The sequence below is a fragment of the Anopheles arabiensis genome, chromosome 3 (assembly GCF_016920715.1).
Source record: "Anopheles arabiensis isolate DONGOLA chromosome 3, AaraD3, whole genome shotgun sequence".
In the NCBI taxonomy this organism is placed as follows: domain Eukaryota; kingdom Metazoa; phylum Arthropoda; class Insecta; order Diptera; family Culicidae; genus Anopheles; species Anopheles arabiensis.
The window spans coordinates 80,730,698-80,749,364 of NC_053518.1; the positions used below are offsets into that span (position 1 = coordinate 80,730,698).

General features: G+C 41.9%; 1 protein-coding gene across 7 annotated transcripts in view; it reads right to left on the bottom strand.

Moving 5' to 3' along the window:
• LOC120904136 (fat-like cadherin-related tumor suppressor homolog) overlaps positions 1-13,846 on the bottom strand; it is a 262,216-nt gene extending 248,370 nt beyond the window's left edge. For 5 of the 7 annotated variants that reach the window (XM_040313930.1, XM_040313928.1, XM_040313927.1 and 2 more), the window contains exons 1-2: positions 13,618-13,846; positions 10,454-11,224 (exon numbers count right to left, since the gene is read on the bottom strand). The gene's annotated coding sequence lies outside the window, so the exon portion shown is untranslated. The remainder of the gene's footprint in view (positions 1-10,453; positions 11,225-13,617) is intronic. The other 2 variants (XM_040313924.1, XM_040313923.1) reach the window with 2 other exon arrangements.
• Positions 13,847-18,667: the final 4,821 nt, after the last annotated feature.

Genomic DNA, 18,667 nt, shown 5'->3' on the forward strand with positions numbered 1-18,667 from the left:
TATGCAATCTTTACTACCTGAAGCTATGTGAGCGGAACACGTTTTAATAGCACCTTTTTTACCGCCGCAGCAGCTCATGTCCTGGGGAAGCCTGTCGCCCCAACCAGCCCCAAGCAGCTGAACCGTTCGGTAAGCTGAACAACTTCACGGGGGCTTTTATCGGCGAATTCCTGGAAGATCAACGCAGGGATTAAAAGGTGTTTTTTTTTTAAAGCAAAAAAGTGATAACGAGTGCTATAATTCTATTTGTCACGTTTTCACGATGTGCTTTCAGAACAGTTTTCTACGAAAATACAAAAAAAAATCCTCTTTCAACCTAATGCACACTTTTGTACAAAACGAAACAACAAACTGCACACTTTTAAGCGCCTAAATTCATGCATGCATGCCAAACTCGATCACAAAACAGCTATAATTGGTGTGGCTGTTTGACACACTTATTATCCAATTACGGCACATTATCCTCTGCTGCCTGTTAGGTGTGTGCGTGTGTACGTTGCAACACACATTTGCAACGTTCGGGTTGTGACTTTTGCCACCGACCGGTCCCAGGGTTCTGACCCGAATCGGCCGATGCTGGCAAAGTTTCAACACGGCTACACTGCCGTGCTACGCTACGAGCGGCTAATGAAAACTATTTTACACTCAACCGGCACAGTGTGCAGTCCTTTACATACCGGTGAATGGATTTGTGAGGCCAAACACACCAAAAAAAAAAGAACGTTAACAAAGTTGATAAAGTGGAAAAAGTTTTGAACAAAGGGCAGTGTATGAACGATGAGTACGGTTCGTAAATGAGTTTGAATGTTTGCACAAAACTTACCTACAAACACGAAAGGATGAGCTAATCAACTGAGAATAAACAAGAAACGTATTGTTTATGCGGTAGAGATAGCTTTTCGGCATTTTAATGTGCTTTTTTTTCATTATTTTTGATGATTGGTGATGGTTCAACTATTTCGTGAACATTTACTGTATTTTTCCTAATACTGAAGTTTTCCTTGAGTTTTCAATAAATTGTTGAAATTGAATGCTCCTAAATGTAGGCAAAATTCTGGCAGAATCCAATTGGAACCTGATTATATGCAATCTGCACTGCAATACGGCATTAAATGAAACGATATCCATAAAAATGCGACAAAACATTGCAAATTTTGAGTTAAAACAATTTTTATATGCCAAACATCTACCAGACATCTTAATCTTAAAAAATAAATAGCCAACAACCTTATCTTTGCGAGCAAAATAAATAATAATGCAGATTATTTGATACCGCTCTTACCTCATTTGACTAACACACCCAATATCAGCGATTCGACACCGCAAGCCGCAGAGCTTAACCGGGGCGCCGGGCAGATAATTAGCAGGTCAGGTTATCGGTTCCGTGTGAAAAATGACACCAAATTAGCGGCTGCCTGGTGCAGTCAACCTAGCGTTAAATTGCTCAAGGCGTTTAGTTAGTTTTTTTTTTTTTGCTTTATCTGCGCACTCATTCGCTTCGTAATCGTTGTTTACTGATTATTTCCTCGACGTGTGCACACCCAGCCGGCTGGACGGGCCAGCTGAGGTGAACGAGTTGTAGTAGGAATGAGACCACAAAATAATTTAATTAAGATAGTAAAGTTTTGTGTAGAGAAAGTGTTATTTCATATTTTCCTTTTTTAATTTTGTTATTTTTTTATTTTGCAGAAAAAAATCAATCGACAAAATGAATTTAATGATCAAAGATCCTCTCTCAATAAAGTAAAGTGCGTTTTCCTGAACCGGTTCAGAAACCAATTAAAGCAAGTGCCCTTGTCACACCGACAGCAGTACTGACTGTTCACACTTATACCACCGTTACCCATTAGGCTAAAAACTCTTTATTAGAAACACTTTAAACAATCGCTGCAAACCGTTTTGCCTTTTCGATTCCTTGTGGGCAACTTTGTTGTCCGTACAGTCCTGCTCCAGCCCATGGCCATTGCCGGTGTGCTAAATATTTAAACGAAACATCACTGATACTACCCCCCGTTCACAATGCTTTCTTCGGAAGTTTTTCTCCCTGCCCACAAGCTTCCTAGAAACAATTCGAAACGAACGACGTACCGAAAAAAGGGCCCCCAGTACGGACAAACCACTTTGGCATAGCACAAGTTTTGCAGCAACTTCTTAACTGGCCAACCCTTCTCAGCCTCCCCGCCCCCAACGGAGCACCGACCTGTCAACAAACCACTATCGAAATTGTTCGCAAGTGGTGCAATGGCATGGGGTTTTAGTTTTGTTCGGCAAGAAACTAAACAAGCCGTTGGGCCGTTGTCGTTTTTCTACCGACTGCTCTGCCCGCAACGGCAAACTTAGATTCGGTACGAATGTTTCTTATCGTCTGTTTTGTATTGCCTATGGGTGTTTTTTTGGTGTTATTGTGTTATTCAGATGATTCAAAAGTTCCGACTAACTCATTTCTTTTTGTGTGCCTTTTGGAAGCCAGTCAAATTGACTAAACGGAACCTCTCGATATCTTCCCGAGACTAACACGACTAACAGAGGCTCGATGTGTACTTGGGCTTAAGGTTCTACTGCGGAGCTCAAGCGTATTGCTTCAGGTGAGCCAAAGTGCCACCAGCGTCAACGATTTTTCTGGTTCTGGTTATTGGTTAAACTTTCCGGTCCCTTGCCTCCCGTTACCCACTGATTTCCCCACGGCACGAGCGGCAGGTGTACCGGTAAACACATCGAACATTGGAAAGAACTTCCAAAGTGTGTGTTCGTCTTTACGCCTTGACCGAGTTTACCTCGGCAGCAGCAGCAGCAGCGATGCCTTCGTTAACAATGGTTCTTTTTTAGCTACGGCTTAACATACCCGCTGCTACCGGGGTTGAGATACAGAGAACAGAGGTTCGTTTTCTTCGAGTTGCTTGCTTCACAGTTTGGTTCCCTTTCTTTTGGCTCTGCATGCAAAATCGGCATCCTACGGAACTATCGGTTAAGATTAACCAACGACTTCTCTCCCCTTCGGAGGACAAGCAAACAAAACTCCTCCCCAGGCCAGAAAGCAAATGTCCGCCACACTTCACATGTACAATAGGGCTACCTTTCCGCACCAAAAGCTACAGCAATATTCTTAACCCTACAGCGAGCGAAAAACGCATAGGTACAGCCACACGGAAGCGGAGCGGGAAGCTGGAGAGTCATTTTTCGTCGCATCCAAGCAGAAGTTATAAACGTGCAGCAGCAGCGCACTTAACCGGGTAGTGTACTGCAGGCGACCTGCAAAGCGACTGCAGTAGTAGTAGCAACCGGCTCGTGGGGTAAGGTTCTGCCATAACTCTGGCTAACACCTCCATTACTTATGCATGCGCTCCTATCTTCGGCTAAAGCTTTTACGAGTAATTCAAGCGAATTGGCCCGGCGGCTCGATGGGCCGGGGATTCGCGACGAAGGGAAATCTTAAGGCGAAGAAAACAACACCGGGCCGTAGGAGATGGTTCTGGTGTCAGTGCGAGAGGATGGGGTTGAATATTGCCACCGTAATGGTAATGGTGTAAATGGGGAATGTTATTATTCAATGAAATGTAAAGACGGAAGTAGAGTTCACATAAAACAATGATTATGAAATGTAAAGTGCAGAGTGCTGCCTTTGTGTGCGAGAGAGTTAAGAACACTATGCAAAAGGTGTTTTTTTTCATGATCTTTTACCGCTTTTAGGTATCATTTTACAATAGATAATGGGGGCCTTCATGATTCTAGTTAGTTTTTTGTATGGAGTTTGACAGTTGGAGGCTGAAATCATATAAACACTCCATACAAAACCACACAAAAAACTAGCCTGCCATTTTCAGTCTAGATTATTCTAGCCACAAAGCTAGAATTAGATTCGAGTACCTGCTCGAAAACACGGGTTTGTTTACATTTATCCCAAGGTGCATTAAAGAGATCAGGTAATGGAATCTGGAATCAAAGTGTATGTAGTCCAGGTGGTCTCATAGCATTTTTATAACCAATTTTGAACATCACTTTTTGACAGAACGAGTGAAAACTTTTGCTCCAACGATTTCCTTATAAATGAAAACACCTTGGGATAAGCCCACCTGTAAATTATACTCACTTATATAGCTGCTCGAAAACTGCTATACAATGCAAACAGCTGACAGGCTGAAATTTCAGCCTACGAACTTCAAACGGAAAGGACCCCAATGTTGGTTTACTCTTTATAACTTTTTTATTATTACGTCAAATGTTTTTTTGCTCATGATTAGGCTCATGAATAGGCCAAGGCACTACAAAGATTAAACTAACAATAAGTTGTGGATGCTATGCAGTTTATCCTGTTCCAATTGAATGTTGTTAATTTCAAGCATGATTTATCGTTGATAGGTGTAAACAATGTTATGCATGTCTAATTAAATTTAATTTCACATAAATATTTTCCAATGACGACATAAAGTTCGAGTTCATAAACTGTACTAGCATTCTAACTAAACTTCAGTACCGCCACGTGATGTTTAACACATCACAAAGAACTGTCAAACTCTGTGCAGCTTGAACATCATGTGGAAGAATTAAAAATTATTCCGATGCAAATATACAGGGTTTTCAAATCCACTTTTCAATGACCAACATCATTATTCACCACCAGCAAGATGTTTTTCAACAGCTGTTACAAATTGCACTTGCATCATAATAACACTTCTTGCAAATGATTTTCAACACATTACAAAGAACTGTCAAAGAACTCGATTAAGCTAGAGACGTGTTGAAAATCATGTGTAAGAACTACAAACATATTGTTATGCATTGACATTTGACAATTGACAGCCATTTAAAAGCGCTTTTAAAAATGAAATGACATTTTGAATCGACTCGGAAACCTCTGTAATATTTGACATCTGATACAAAATACATCGTCAGCACAAGGTCCGTAAATTACTACAGATCGATCTGTTCAGTGTACTTTGACCAATCTTCATATGACAGCTAGGGAGTGCAAAGATACTAAGCAACTCATACAAAGTCCATAGCAGTCATAAGCCAGGCCTATCTGCTAATCTCCATACAGATCTCCACCCATCATGGCACTCACAAAATCTAAGCTATAGACCCAACATTTTGCGCATTATTTCTAGGCATTTTGCGTCAACAGTGAAAAATGCCATTGACATTGGAAAATGGCTCGAAAAACTCTGTATAATCTAATGTGACAGGTGTACGCTCTAGTACACTTTCCAGCATTTACAATAATTTTGTAACACCATAATTCAAACATTTTGAGTTCAAATGTTGAATATCTTAGTTAGAACAGTGTTGTGTTATTTTTTTTCGTTCGATTTTGATGAAAAAATGATGCGATAAGGAGAAAAATGAAGGCAAAGTTAAGATAATTCTAATGAATAGTTTGAATCATACAAGTACTATAATGAAAAAAATCTTATAAGAGTTTCTTAATGGCTTCAACACTTTCAATGCGCTAAATCCTTTATTTTTTAATATTCGTTTTTCTAGTAAACGCTAAAAAGAATCGAATTCCACAGATGGAACATATTTGCTTTAGGTCAAGATCAGGTAGAAGCATTGAAAAATGTGAAACATACTAAGTAAAGCTGGTGTTTGTATTAACATCCGGTTCCTGCTACGAGACACACAAACACACATTTCCATGCCAAAGAGCGCAACAACGATGGACTTCCATTACAACAAAGCTCTCCGAACAAGCATCGAACTCAAACCCCGTAAGCGAGCGGCTTCTTCACTGCTGGACCTTGGCTTTTGCACACTACCGTGTGTGTGTGTGCGGGTCCGTGTCACCCTCCCCATGCCTGCACTGTTTACATTTCATTAGGTGTTGACTTTTTTATTAGCCAAACGTTGGGCAGGCAGCCGGCGGCGTCTTTTTTTTCTGCAAAATTTGCGAACCAATAGCGGAGCAGGCACCGAAGCACGGAAGTGCTAAAACCCGGCACAATATGATACTGGGTGGTGGGGATGGTGCTCCCGGTTGCGCGGCTTTCTGCATTGGCACCGAAAGGGACACCGGAGCCAACCATGTGCAACGAAACTTTGCGCCTGCGACACACGCGGTTGAGGTAGGTCGGACGGTTATGCAACAGCGGGCCTTCATTGTGGCGACCCGATCGATCGATGTGCACCGTCGTCGCATGGGCATGGATGCATGAGTTATTTCTAGCCATCGACCGTGGCTGCTCCATGTTTCTTTTTTTTTTTTTTTTTGTTGCTATTTATCTGTCCCCAAGCCTATGCGATGACCACACGGTGTTCTATTACAGGCATGGCCAGTGATGTTAACTTATGAACTTCCCGCACTCTCTCTCTGTCGCTCCCTGAGGAGTGTAGTTCAAGCATATGGCGTCGCACAATTTAAACTGCCAACTGCATTTGACACATCGATTAGTCGACGGGTTGCGAAGAGCAGCGTAAAAATCACTCATAAAGGCAGTAAACGTCATGTCACACTGGCCTTCGATTAATGACCGGCATGCTGCACACACACACACACACACACACACACTCGGGACAAGCGAGGCAATCCTGATTTACTTCCTTTCAATGCAAAAAAAAAACACGGATAAATGGAGGCGTGCGCTTAATCGACTAATTGCACTTTGCACTGATCCCACTGTTTATGGAATAAAGAACAGTGTAGCAAAAAAAGGGTAGAAAATAAACTGTAGAATAAACCCATGGCAACACTACTACAGCCAAATGGGAAAGTGCGCTTTCGAGCCGGGCGTCAAAGTGAGCTCAGCGCGAGACCGGCCCAAGTGTACCCGAAGTGGACGCGCTGAAGCGTCCTTCAGCAAAAGTGCCATTAATATGGCGCGACAGATAATAAGGAACAATTCAATGGCTTATGACTAATTGCAAATACAAGCTAGTACCCCCCCATCCCATGCTGTGGTGCATAAATTCAAGTCAAATCCATTCCGGGGCGGCTGAAATAAATCACCCCGGGAGATTAGCTGTTTTCGCTCTTTCGCTAACCTTGACCGAAAAGCCCTGTCTCCCCTGGCTACGTTTCACAGCACAAACACAAGTCATGTTTGGTGAATTTCGTGAGAAGGGTGGCTCGGAATGGTCCAGATTCCCCGCGGGGCATAATCGTTCGTCACCCGTCCCGCAATGAGCAGGTCGTGACAATGCTGTCCGCTAAAGATGGTTTTGCACTAATTAGGTAGATACCGGTGGGGCACTTTCGGGGTGGATCGCGTACCCGCAACCGGCTGTCATTTAAGCTCCTTGTGTTCTTGCGTTGGTTTTGCGGTTTTGACACATCGCATGTGTAGAGGGGGAGTGTTGGGCGACAAATTACGATCTCCGGCGGTGTGAAAAGCGCGAGCTTTCATGTTTTCCACAACTGTTACCGCCATACGCACACACGCCGCACAAGCGACAATATTGTTGGAAATTCGTGGGGACGTTTAGGGAAATGTAACCCGCTCGTGCTGGTGACACAGCGATGATAATGGGGTTTTGGGTGCCGGATAGATAATAATTATGATAGAATGATGTGTAGTTCGAACTTGGCCGGGTCGTTTGCACTCCACAACTGCACCACGATTGACAGGCTATTAATAACTTTGCGGTGCTCACGTGCAATCGTCTTAATCAGTAAAATAAATCAATAAGTGATAAAAAGAAACAAAGCTTTGTGCTCAGACGAATACAATTGGACGTACATAATTTCGTTAAGGAATTATGTACTACCTAATAAAAGGCACTCACTTCGTTAGACGACTCAAAATGGCTCAAAATGAAATTCAAAATTGCTCCTTTCACAAAATGAAACAAAATGTATATACTATAGCCCAGCTCGGATGAATTGTTTTTTTTTTTACTCTTTTTTTATAAAATTAAATACTGTAGAACGTGATTTTGCATGAAATGTAGACATTATTGCAGTCGGGAAATGTCTTCCTTCGCATGAAAGCACGAATCGCAATAGTCCCCAATATTCAAACAAAATCTTGAAAGAAAATGAGTTCTAGCAGTAATGTATCATCGTAATGAATAATCTGAAGAATGCGCCTAAATGTATGCAATTAGGTGTACATTTTTGACCTAATTAAATTTAAAAACATCAGTGACGTCATCGACCTCAAGGTACTCGACGTCAATTTATTGTGATATTCTTTACTAATGATTCTTTCATGCGTAAAATTTGATCATGTATGGTTGAGTGTTTTTAATATATATGTTTTTAATTTTTCGCGATATTTTTCCAATCATAAAATAACTCCATCGATTGACTCACGATGGTTTGATTTATAAATGACGCTTCAAAGTTTTTTTTTGTAGCTTCAAATTAAGCATGCTTGAAAGCTCACAAACAGACATTTCCCCTTGATTCGTGGCTGATTAAGGCACGTTCAAAAATCAACACACCACATCCAATGCAAACCCAAAGCTGCAATCGGAAAATCAGCAACAAAATCCGTCCCACTCGCACAAAAATGCCCACCGGTGCGTAAATTTGTGCAAAAGAAATGGAAGGCAAAACCCTTCAGCGGGCAAGTGGGAGTGGGCAACAAACACATCCCAAAAACACCATACATATTCCACTTCATTCCGGGTCACTAAAGTCAACCGCAACCAGTTGTCGAAAGCGAATCTGAGTGCTCCCGGCACAGCCTGATGGGTGCAAATCAAAATGAAAAACAAAACAAAAATACGCAAATACCCGCGCCCCACCGTGCAGCATAAGCTCGGCTTTATTTGTATTTTTGCAATGCCCCTACAATGTGTGTGATTGTTTGGTTTTATTGTTTTTTTTTATATAACCTTCCTCATTGGCCGTTATTTCGGAAAAAAAATATTGGCATCCCTGCAATGCCACCGGCAAACGTGCTGCACCAAAGCTTTTAAGTATCGGTATTTTTGTGCAAATTTTACTTTTGTGCATTTTCTGAAGCCACCGGCGCTGCGCTGCTGCTGGAGGAGAGAAAAAAAGGCCAACGAAAATATTTACAAACGCAATTGACCGTGTCACATCCATATGGGCTCCAATAAGGGGACGTACAAAATATACATACGTACTTATGTGTGTGTGTGGTGTACGTGCACGGCGAAAAACCGCATTTTGCGTACATTGTACCAGTCGTTGGTGGCTCGCGCGAATGGCCCGCTCCCCTTGCACTTGGAGGCCAATCGGAATTATTCCATTAAAATGCGCGAAAACGCAGCACAACAGGGTTGCAGTTGACAATGCGTTGGAATTTTTCTACCAGCAGTACACATTTTATTGGCAGAACGGATCGTTTGAATGCCGGTGACTCCGGGGAGAGCATGTTCTCCCCGGAGAACAATCGAACCATCATAAGCTTCGATCGCATGTGCCAAATTCACATTTTTGGGGGTTTTTTTGTCCATGAAAATGGCCATGTTCAAAGTATTATTCGAATTCAGGCAGTATTTAATTTGGGGAATACTACCATTCACCTGTCAAAAACAGCAGGCAATTGACAATCTCATCGATTCAAAGGCAATTTTCGATTTTTCTGAAGCCTCAGAGCAGGTCCTATCATGAAATCAAAGCTATAACGAGGTATGTAAAATGACGTCATGTTTACTGGATTCAAGGTAGTGTGCAAATTGATAAAAATTTGCAGCCTTTTCAGCAATAATTAATTGTTATTCCAACAAAACAGCTAAAAACATATGTTACAGGGTTTCTAAGGCAATCTCCAATGTGCACAACATTACTCATCGCTTGCAAGATGTTTTTCAACACGTGAGTGTTACATGGTTTTCCATGTCAATTTTGAATGTAACCATTGTTATTCACCGCGTGCAACATGTTAATCCACATCAATCTGATATTTCATTTCCATCATCATAATTTTTAAATTCCCCAGCATGATTTTCAACACGTCTCATGCTGGATTGAGTATGACAGTTCTTTGTGATGTGTTGAAAATCATGTGTGAAAATTGAAATTTCATTCTGAAGCAAACACACCATTAGACAGCTGTTGAAAAACATATTGAAGGTGGTGGAAAATTATGTGCACATTCGGAAGTGACTTTCAAATCCCTGCATATTTGCATAGCAATCAAATTTCAGTTCTTCCGCATGATTTTCAACACATCATAAAGAACTCTCAAACTCTGTCCAGCTTGTGAAGTGTTGAAAATCTTGTGCAAGCAATTTAAAAATTTTGTGATACAAATACAACATTTGACAGCTGTTGAAAAACATCTGGCAAGCAATGGAAAATGCTGTTGAGCTTGGAAATTGAATCGAAAAACCCTTGTATTTAGAAGTATTTTGTGTATCGTTTGAACACGCATAGATTAATTATTAAGGTTTCCACTAATAAATAGATTTAAAGCTGAAGACAAAACTTGGCCTCAAACAAAAGAAGAAAAAAATCAAAATGAGAGACACATTCTCTCTTCATTAGCTAATTTCCATTATTATCGCAATCAATTGCTTATAGAAAAAATCATATTTTACTCACCTTTAATAGATGCTCGAACGAAAACGCTTCTCAAAACTCTGCTAAATCACCAACCGCCCTCCGTTGCCGCCTTGCACTTTTCCAATTGAGGGAAAAATTGCAATTAACTTCCACTTGTAGCCGGCTGCCGGGGCTTGAACCCCTTTTCTGCCTTGCGTGACCTTTATCTATTTATCAAATTGCTCAATCTTGCTACTCTTCCTACTCCTCGCTCGCTCACTCGCCTTTCTTTTCGTGAGCTTTTTATTTGCAAAACCAAAACCAAACCAAAACACAAAAAAAAACTTTCACCAGAACAGGAAAAGATTTCGCTTGCACACGCGATAGACACGCGAAACAGGCGAGAACTAACAACACACGGCAACACACGAAACACCAAGGATACAATACAAACGAAACCGCACTTACACACACACACCCACACTATTTTTGCAAACAAAACTGAGGGAAAATAGGATTTTTCACGCAATTTTTTTACTTCTTCTCTTCAACTCTTTTGTAAACAATCAGATTCGAAAAAATACACACAAAATTATTATTTCAATTGCACTGCAACCTGCACTTTTACACACTCGGAGACTTTTACCTCACGGCTGCTGATATGTGATTATTTAAACTCTCTTGCTTTTGCTTTTATTTTATTTTTTGGCACACCTTCAGTAAACATTAACTGAACTCTTTCCAAACCTGACGTGCTGACGTACACGCTGCTCGCTATTCCTTCCTGCAATACCGTTCGCACACACGCACAAACACATAAGCCTTCCGGTCCTGTGAGGAAAAAAAGGGAGGATAAGGGAATGAAGAACTTAATGTAGATCGACGTAATAAAAATAACTTCTTATGATACCGATCAAGCACCGGCGTAGACACCATAACGTAACGAGCTGATGAGCGATTGACACGAAACGTGATTCTCCTCCACAGGCGAGCTTCAATTCGATTTGCCGTGTTCGTTCATTCTTCCTCCTTTACCGAGAATCCACCCAAGTTCTGAAACAGTTCTGGGCTAATTCCCTGATTGCATTAGAAAAAACCATAGCTTATCGTCGGACCGCGGGCAAATTGCTTTGGAAAAAGGGAATTTAACAAATATTAGCCCGCAATCAACCGACCGGTTTGGTTTGCCGGCTTCTGCTATGCTTTATGGGGGCTCCTTAATGCATTGCTGTTGGGTGCAATTTTGAAAAATACAAACCCTGGAAGCTTCCAGCAAACAGTAGTCCGGAGAAACAGTTCTCCTTCCCAAGAAGGAAAATCCATCCTGCTTCAAGGAATCGATTTTCTCGCAACCCCGATGTTTTCTTGCGTATCGAAATTGGGCCAATGGAGAGCCGGTGTCGAGGGTGAGCTCAATTGGCAGCCTCTCTTCTGTAGGTCAAAATGGTTTCAGCTTCCACTTCTTGCCCCTTTAAAAATAATACCCAAAAATAAAGCTTTCCAAGCCTTTTTGCAGTACCGCAGCAGCCGCAGCTCAACAGCAAACACTTAATGTTTCGATCAATTCCGCTCGATAAATTCGCCTCATCAACGATTCAGCTCGCCCTCATCCAACGTGTTTTCGTTTTTCGGGGTGGGGGAAGGTTTTTCCGACCTGTTCCGAAACCTTTCTTCCGATATTCCGACGTTCCTGCTTACTCGAAGCTGCATAAAGCTACTTTTGCCCTGCTTGCAGGTAGATATTTCCCATTGATTTATGGTGGTGGCACAACCACACTACTGCAAACACACACACACACACACACAGTGAGAAAGGGCGGCTTTTCCACCAACTTTGCGTAGGCATATCGATTATCGGTTGCTCCCTTCAAAAAACAAAAAAAGGGCGTGGAAAATATTTCAAACGCCCAACCGAACAAAAACACCCAGCAGACGGTGGCCTCGAAACCATATGGTTTTCCTCGCACAAAAGCACAATATCCCTAGCGCACAGGCACAAGGCGAAAAATAGAAGCTGCTGTCTAATAACAGCAGGCTCCGGGAATCGATTTTGCTCCAGTCTAATGCTGCTGCTGCTCCGATGGAAAGGCACGAAGCGGGACTTGGGCAATTGGAAGCGTTTTGGTGCCCAGAGTTGCGAGCATATCATTTCAATTCTGACTACTCAAAGTGTGGCTAATGCTATCATTGAAATGATATTATAATTGCTCTGTGTCCATACGTGTGGTTGTGTTAAAAAAAAAACGTGCTACACACATTAGCCGGCCACGCGGTCACTGATCCGGTTCGAAGGACCATAAGCAAAAGCACAAGCTAAACGCAATTTTAATTCACTTTTTCTCCCTCTTCGGTGGCTTCACAGTAGACTGAACACTGCCGACAGATAGAACAACACATACGGATGGAGAACACACACCAATAAAAAAACACCGACACACACACACGCAATAATCCCACTCAAAGGTCAGGTTCGTTGGACGGCCTCGGACGGCTGCAGAAGAAGAGATTTGCAGATTCTTTCTTTTATACGTATGTGTGTGTGTGTGTGAGTTTGTGTTTGTGTGTGCACACTAGAACGCCAAACATGAAAGATCTTGAACGCGTGGCTGCGCTCTAACCAGTGCTTTATCCGGTCTTTGTTGAGCCCTCCTATTGATTTCAACCCCTCCCCCTCTCCCCCTCCGATGTGGCATCCAATTAGGGACCAGTGGAAGAGTAAACCGGCAACAAACAAAGTATGTGCCCCGCACACGCACACCCAGACACGCCTCACCAACACGCCACAAACGCCACAACTTTGCCCGCAAAACATTCGCAACATGTCAAGTTAACTTTTGTGCGGCCTTTTTTCTTGTTTCATTTTGCTGTTGTTGTTGTTGTTGTTTGCTGCTGTTGCCGGCCTTGCTGGAATGGCGCTCTGGCGCTCTTTGACTCATCACGCGCACACACATACACGCAAATCTGCACGGGTAAGATAGGAAGCTGCGTCTTCTTTTCAATCCGGCTTTACTTTGCTTTAAATACACGGCGCCTTCTTTCTTTCAATTGCGTTTGACCCGCGAGCACACACACACACCTACACAAAGAACACTGTAGTGTGTTGTTACGGCTGGCAATTTACACTGCGCCCATTCAAAGGGCTGTGCAGTGCAGTACAGCAAATCAATCACAAACGCTCAAACCAAACTGCTATCGCTATCACTTGGGGGGGCACACACACATACCAACCGCACTCTCCAAACCGAATTAGAATCCAACTCTGTGTGGATGCAGCAATACACGCGTACGTAAACACACACACACATACACACAACGAGCACACAACCGGAATACCTGGCGACACACACGGGGCGCGCGCGATAAAATCGAACCACACGGCGATTATTGTTTGGGGCACAGGCACGCACGCACGAACGCACTCGCAGCCGAGAATCTAAGCCCCCCGCTCGGGTCGGCGTTCATCGAGAAACTGAACTGGCCCGAGCAGCCCGAGAGTGAACCATGCGGTCGCGTACGAGGACGAGCGGATGAACCGGGCACGGTCAGTTTGAGAGAATTTAGTGCGAGAGCGAAGCATCCAATGGAATGAATGGGGTGAACTTTGCGCTCGCATGAACGGATCGTGCGGGGGAATGTTTTGAGAATTGCGTTGGGGCGACTGACGTTTGCTCTCTCTCTCTCTCTCGTGCTCTGCCGTGCTCTCTCTCTTTGGATGGTTCACAATCCCTCCCGCGTTGGATTTTGGATTTGTTTGAAGCCATCAGGGGAATGAATTTTCTACTTGCTAAGGTGTTTTATAGCCATTAAAGCTCGAAAATTTAACCTATTTGCTAATAAAAACATAAAATAAAAATGTTATATTCAAATAAAGTCAAATTTAGCTTTCATTCCATGCCTCAATTGAAATACAAATGTCCACATTACCTTCACGGTAACTCCCATAGTTTAAACGCGGAACAGACACGTTCCGGAGTAGTAGTGATGGGCCACCAGCTGCTTGCAAGCCAGACCGGCGGAGTTTTCACGTGCTTTTCTCCCCCCCCTGCCAAAGAGAGTAAATGGTAGTTTTCTCTCGCATTGTGCTGGTTAGGGTTCTTTCTTACCCGCAACAGGACCTACCTCGAACTGGGCGCCTCCTTAAATTACGATCCTACATTTAGTTTCAATTTTAAAATAAGTTAAAATTCATCATAATTTTTTTAACGAATAAAGGCTTAGCTTTACTTTTCAATAAAATATTTTCAAACATTTTTCAATGATTGAGAATTCAAAAAAAAATCCAAAAGCAAATTTTCTAAAAAGGTGTTTTTGTAAAATTGTTATATTAATTTATTAGTTTATACTATTAATTTATTTATTATTCACTAAAGACAGCCTTGTCGTATTGTTTACAAGCAAAATTGACAGTTAATAATATTAGAAAGAAGTTGGTGCTTTGTACTGTACTGCAAAGAAAAAGTGGAGTTATAATTGAAACTATTATCTTTACTACCTATTATCTTACGGTTATTATTTTAATTATGTTACGATTCTTATGTGACTGTAGATGTGTACAAAAGTACTGCAATTTATTTTCAATAAATAAAGTATACAGTTCAGTGCTTTTTCACGCCTGTTTTAGTCATATTTTATTTCTAATTTGGAATTAATAAACAACTATTTCTATTTCCTTCTATTTATATGTCGTTTTTGCCCAACAAGACACCATTAACTGCAACGAATGATCATCAGTTAGATAGCAGTGATTACATCACGATTACATTGCAGCCCGGTTTAAAGTAAGATCAAATCATACGACAGCAATCAGGAGCCAATGCATTGCAACAACTTTGATCTGGTGCTCTTGCAACCACCCAACCTTTGAAGTATCAATAAAAACGCCATTGAACCGGACGGAACTAATGAATCAACATCCTGCTGCTTGAGTGTATATGCATTCCTACAGTTCGAACCAATGTGCTCGTTAAAATTTACGATTCTGAATGCATATGGCAGCGTTCGTTAGTGCAAGTTACATTGATAATATATAAATTTTTCTGTTATCACATTTCCCAGATGATTGCACAGCATTTTTAACTGTTTTTCTTGCTAATACACAATCAAACCGGCGGACAAAGAAAGTAGCATCCCACACTTCAACCTTCTCTCGAATCATTTAAAATCTTAACTTGTTCTTTGATGTCACTTTCAATGTCAAGTTTTTTTATCTGACATAGCGCCTGCAGCTAGCTCATACCAAATCACGCCACCATTCCAAAGCATCCGTTTTCATTTGCCACTTCAAAGCACGCCAGGTGCGCGGGTCGCTATCGAAAAACTGTAATTCGTTGCTAAAGTTACGCCCGCTTCTGTGACCAAAGATCGGTCAATCCTGCCCATGTCGGGATTCATTTCAACAACTACTAAAACGGGAAGAATATCCTTACCCTTTGCATCACTAGTCAAAGGTACTTCGGCCAGAGAAGCGTCCCTGAGGAAGTGCTGCGGAAGGGAAAGTCCACCGGGTCCAACCAATCGACCAGACCAGTTACCGAGACGAGCTGCAATCACAAACCATCCATTCAGTTTTTTTTTCCAATAACGACGGAACGGATGGTTCAACGAGCGAGCAGGACCCAAAGGAGATCCCGGAGCTGTGTGTTCCGGATCGCTATGAGCACGCTGCTTATTAAATGCTATGCAAATCGGATTCTCGCCCTCTTCACTCCAGATACGGACTGCATCGTATTTCCTGCTGGTGGACTATCATCTGGCTTGGAGGGTTTGATACGGTAAAGGAAATTATGAAGCAAGGTGGCTTTACTTCAAATGATAGTGATCAATGTGTGTGTGTGACTTTCAGGGTCATTGGTTAATACCCTCGTGGGTAGAAAGACAAAAGAAGCTTAGGGCATGAATTGTCTATAAGTACGCTGCATTGAAATTGTTTTTTTTTTACATTAAGGTATGACATTCTTTAAAATCAAGATTAATAGTTTGTTATAATATCCAGAGGATATATTTATTTATTTAAATAACAAAAAATGGCTGTTGGAAGCAAAATTGTCTTTAAGGAATGAAATAAAAAGATGCTTCAAAAATCGTTTTGCTTGTTAGTTTCAAATCTTCAACAATCTAACACTACAGTTACATATGTTTAATCCTTTTTTTTCAACCTTCACTCTATTCGGCACCCTATTTCAATGCTAACAATATCTTCAACAGCATCCATTCTTTCCCTTTGCCTCCTTCCATTGCTGTTTTGCATGAAGACACCGGGGAGCTCTTTTAAATTAATTCACATGCTGCTCCCTTTCTGCGATAAGCAGCTCATTTCTTACACACTGATAACGTCCGGTTCCGGTCATGGATTTGTATCCCGCCGTGAGACATACCACACATGCAGCCCAATGACACACATTTTACCCTCTGCGAAAGGAGGCCATTGAACGGAGGTTATAAGTCCTGCTGGCGAGAGGAAAACCCAACCGGCCCCAAATACGACGGGAGGGAGACAAAACGTCCATTTAGCTCTGTTGTTCTGCTCATAAAATATTCCAATAAGTATTCATATTTGACCCCTTTCAGGAGGCGGCCGGCTTGCTCGGTGTTTACGGTACGACGTACCAGCGTATTTCCACTTCCACGTGCCCTCCGCAACCACGTCGTGCGTACGATGATGATCGTTCCTTAACTATTGTAGCACGTCGTTGCTTATCGCTGGTCTGCGATCGACGACGGTATTATATGAAAATCTCTAACGACGTCTACGGTGGAACGTGAAACTGCCAAGGATGCTTTGGGATAGTTTTTCTTTGAGCTGAGCAGGGGGGGGGGATAAGCCTTGTGTAACACAAGAGAACTTGTGCACAGGAAACCAGGGGTGGTGAACCTATTCAATGGCTACGATTATATCGATAGCCATCATTAAGCGAGGGTAAGCCAGAAGCACAGCCGTACGTGAGACATGCAAAATGAATCCTTTACAGAAATGGATCATCGTGAACGTGAGAAAGATTTTTTTTTTTCATGGAAACCTGTATGTATAAAGTAACCTAAAGTATGTATAAAGAGTTTCTACCTTGTTAAGATACCTTTAAAAAACCAAAAAAAACATTTCAATTGCATACTTCCAGGCGTTTAGTTTCTTGTCTGAGATTTGTTAATATACTTACTAGCACGTTCGGTCCAAATGCCCAAATACTTTCATTCAAATGAATTTGTTTAAAATGTTCACGAGCATAAAGCCTTCAATCAAGAAACCTAAAACAAGACATTTGATACTCATCAAATGTCTCCGAAATCCAGCACGTGTTTGTTTGCGTTGGCAACAGTTGGCTTCGAAGCTGTTCCCTTTCTCAAACACTTCCTCGTCCACATCGCTTTGTGAACTTTACTCATTTCTAACCAATCTTTTCGAGGTACATTCATGGTAGCGTAGTGAAACATTTTTAATTAATTTCCGCCCCATAACAGGTTCCACCCTGTTTACTTCTCCATTGGCAAATAAGCTCTCGTTGCTCGTTGCTCCCAGCTTAAAGTTTTACTTTCCATCCAGCCCGTTCTTCCCGGAGTGTCAGCTTCCCATAAATGCGTACCTACCACATCTCAATCCACCAGTAGGGAAAGTTTATCCCTACTGGGGTAAGAAATGTGGAAAGGGACATTTGTTCCCTCCACCCAGCACACTGTACCGAAATATGTCCAGAGCCCTTCGAAACGAGGGATGGCAACGGCTTTTATTCAACAGGTTTCCGGCCACCTGTCTCGCATGGTAGCCATTTTGTAGTTGCAAAGGAAACTTTCATCTTCCCTACAGTAATCACGTTCATGATTTTCCAAACACGCACCCGCACGTTGCATACACCTGTGGGCTACATCTTTTGCGTTTCGCTTCCGTTTGCCATTACTTGCGTCAGTTTGTCCTACGATAGCAAATTAAACAGTGAACACAAATTTAAGTTTTTGTTCAAGAAAAATAAAAGGGAGCTTTTAGAAAGATGAAATTAGTATGGCTCCTATTGAATTATATAATACCCTCGGGGGCTGAAAGATAGAAGAAGCTTAAGATATGAATCGCCTAAATGTATGCTTCATGTACTAGTTGTTTTTTTATGATTAAAGTGTTAGCATTCAGAGGATACAATATCGTAATAACAAAAACAGTTAGATAATCATTTAAAACATTTAAACTCCCTTTGTAACATAAGCCAAACGTATACTTACAGGGTTTACCTAACCAATCCGACATTGCAAAGAGTGTTTAGGGCGTTTTTCAGTATGTATGACTTTAGA